This window comes from Carlito syrichta, unplaced genomic scaffold (assembly GCF_000164805.1).
Source record: "Carlito syrichta isolate Samal-C Ts95f unplaced genomic scaffold, Tarsius_syrichta-2.0.1 Scaffold304658, whole genome shotgun sequence".
NCBI classification, from domain to species: domain Eukaryota; kingdom Metazoa; phylum Chordata; class Mammalia; order Primates; family Tarsiidae; genus Carlito; species Carlito syrichta.
Window position 1 is genome coordinate 83,513 of NW_007248754.1, and position 3,113 is coordinate 86,625.

General features: G+C 48.0%; 1 non-coding gene across 1 annotated transcript; it reads right to left on the minus strand.

The window, feature by feature from the left end:
- Positions 1-199: 199 nt before the first annotated feature.
- On the minus strand, positions 200-271 carry TRNAD-GUC. Its single transcript has one exon. It is a non-coding gene; the product is annotated as a tRNA-Asp (tRNA).
- Between the last annotated feature and the right edge of the window lie 2,842 nt (positions 272-3,113).

Below are 3,113 nucleotides of genomic sequence, written 5' to 3' on the forward strand. Positions count from 1 at the left end.
TCCCCTTCTCCGCTCCCTCCGCGTCGCTGCGGGCGGCTTCTCTCGGGGGAAGCTCGCGTTTGAGCGTTGAGCGCCAGAGCCAGCGCTTTGAAAAGACGTGGTTGTGCACCCGCGGGAGCGAGCTCAGCGTACGGTTTTGCGTTTGGCAGAAACGTCAGCAGCTAAAAGACGGGAAAGTGGTCGCTAAAAAGCGAGCAGCCTCCCCGTCGGGGAATTGAACCCCGGTCTCCCGCGTGACAGGCGGGGATACTAACCACTATACTAACGAGGAATTGCTGAGGGCAGTTCTCCCGGATGCCCATTCAAGGAGACCGACAGCCCTTTGAGCTTGGTCATCGAGGGTTCCACGTCCTGGTTTCTCTCGGGTGGATACCTGCCCTGTGGGTTGGTGGGTCTCAGGAGCGGTGTGTGTCTACTCTTGCAAGACGTGGCCACGCTTTTCCTAAGTGGCTGCAACATTTTGCTTTCTCACTAAAAATCCACGAGTGTTCTTGTTCTACAGCTTTGCAACTCACTTGGGGTACCACGCCAAGTGGGAGCCATGGCGATAGGTATGTAGTGAGCGCTCCTTGTGGTTTTACTATGTTTTTCTTTAGTAGTTTGTGATGCTTTGCATTTTTTTTTTTTTTTGAGTTGGCGCCTCCCTCAGTCGCCCAGACTGGAGGGCAGTGGCACGCTCATGGCCACTTCAGCCTCGGCCTGCTGGGCTCAGGCATCCTTCCACCTTAGCCTTCCAAGTAGCTGGAACTACAGGCGCGCGCCACCACACCTGGCTGATATTTGATTTAGTCTAGAGATGTATTAAGTCTCGCCATGCTGCCCAGGCTGGTGTCAAACTCCGGGGCTTGGGCAGTCCTCTCACTGTGGCCTCCCAAAATGATGGATTTTACAGACGTGAGTCACCGTGCCCAGCGTAAAAAGTGTGTGTGTGTTTTAATGATTAAGTTTTGAAAGTTCTTTATATATTGATTACCAGAATTATTTTAGTCATATGTTTTTTTACACATATTTCCTCCCAAGCTGTGTGTGGACGAAAAAGGTCAAACTCTGTAAAATATAGATTTTTAAAATTTGTTATTTTGTAGAGATGGGGTAGTTTCGCTATGTTGCCCAGGCTGGCCTTGAATTCCTGGCCTCAAATGTTCCCCCCTCCTGGGCCTTCCAGAGTGCTGGGATTACAGGTGTGAACCATCGTGCCTGGCCTAAACTCTGTAACATAGTTAGAGTGGTTTACTCTGGCCCATGTGAGTGAATTTAGGCCCGTGCCATCTGTCCCCCAGAGGTCCTGAGAAAATGTTCTGTGGACGAATTGGAGCTTGGTTACATAAAATTTAGGAGGGAAGAATTTACAAGAAACCACCGGGCATGGTGGCTCACACCTGTAATCCCAGCACTGGGAGGTGGAGGGGAGAGGATTGCCTGAGCCTAGGGGATTCGAGACCAGGCTGGGCACCATGGCGAGACCTTGTTTTACAATAAATTTTAAAATTAGCCAGTGTGGTGGTGCGTGCTGGTAGTTCCAGCTACTTGGAAGGTTGAGGCGGAAGGATCACCTGAGTCCAGCAGGTGATTGTGCCACTGCACTCCAACCTGGGAGACAGTTAGACTCCAACTCAACCCAAAAGTTACAGGAAAACATACATCAATACATGTCACTTACACTGTGAGGTTTGCACTGGCTTGGTCCAGGAACGGGGAACATTTCTAAGTTGAAGGGAGGCACAGGCTGTGGGTGGAGTCAAAGATTTCTAGACTGGCAGTTTGTCAATTAGAGTTGTCAAATGAATTTTGAAAGCAGTAAAGGATTCTTATAAGTGGACCTTGAACAATTATAATAGTATAAGAAAGGGATTGGCAGTAGTGGGAAACTGTCAGGGGAGGGAGGGGCATACCTCATCAACAAGGGTACCTGCATAATCAGCGTTTGTATACCTAACCCTGAATTGCACCCCACATCTTTATGTATATATAAAGCTATATATATATAAAGCAATAAAGGAAATGGGCAGTTTGAGGAACAATAAGGAAGCCAAATTTCTTGATTTGTAGATGAAGCTTTATGGGTGGTGGTTTTACTGGGGGGGAGGTGTCTTAAATGGTGCCTGGAGTCCAGGAGTCCCCAAGAGACAGCTTTACAGGGTGAACAAGTGCTTTGGATTTCCTTCTTTATGTATTATGTGATATACTAAGCCAGAGCCAGGTTGGAAAGTAAATCACATTGCAAATTACAAAGTTGGGAGGTAATGAAAAAAGGCAGAGTTCAGTTGTCTCGTGCCTTGTGTTTTCAGTCTCTTAAAGGACTTCTGTTTCTATCCCAAGAGTAATGAGAAACCTTGAGAAGGTTCTATTTATTTATTTATTTGAGTCGGAGTCTCACTTTGGCACCCAGGCTGGAGTGCAGTGACACGCTCACGGCCACTGCAGCCTCAGCCTGCTGGTCTCGGGTGATCCTTTCACTTCAGCCTTCCACGTAGCTGGAACTAGAGGCGCCCGCCACCACGCCGGGGTAATTTTTTGATTTATTGTAGAGAGGAGGCCTCGCCAAGTTGCCCAAGCTGGTCTCGAACCCCTGGGTTCAGGCAATCCTCTCACCTCCGCCTCCCAAAGTGCTGGGATGAGAAGGATTTAAATAAAGCATATGAGATCTGGTTTTCCTTTTCTTGTGTTTCTTCATTTTTTCTTTCTATTATTCTCACTTCCTCAACTTAATGTTTGGACATAAAGTAAACAAGAACTTTGACGAACTCACTACCCAGCCTTTCTTTTTCCCTTGCCTCACCTATAATTAAACAACAGCCTAAACTGCCCTTGGGAGGTTTTTGGATTCTATAATTATCCATTCACAGAATCATTATTTACATATATGCAACTCCAAATTTCCCACACAATTATGAGAATTTGCCTTTCATACACATTAAAATTCAAGAGTGGCCGGGCTCGGTGGCTCTGCCTGTAATCCTTGGGAGGCCGAGGTGAGTGGACTGCCTGAGCCCGCGGGTTCGAGACCCGCCCAGGCCAGTTGGCGAGCCCTCCTCTCTACAATAAATCGAAAATTAGCCGGGCGTGGTAGCGCGCGCCTGTAGTTCCAGCTACTTGGAAGGCTGAGGCGGAAG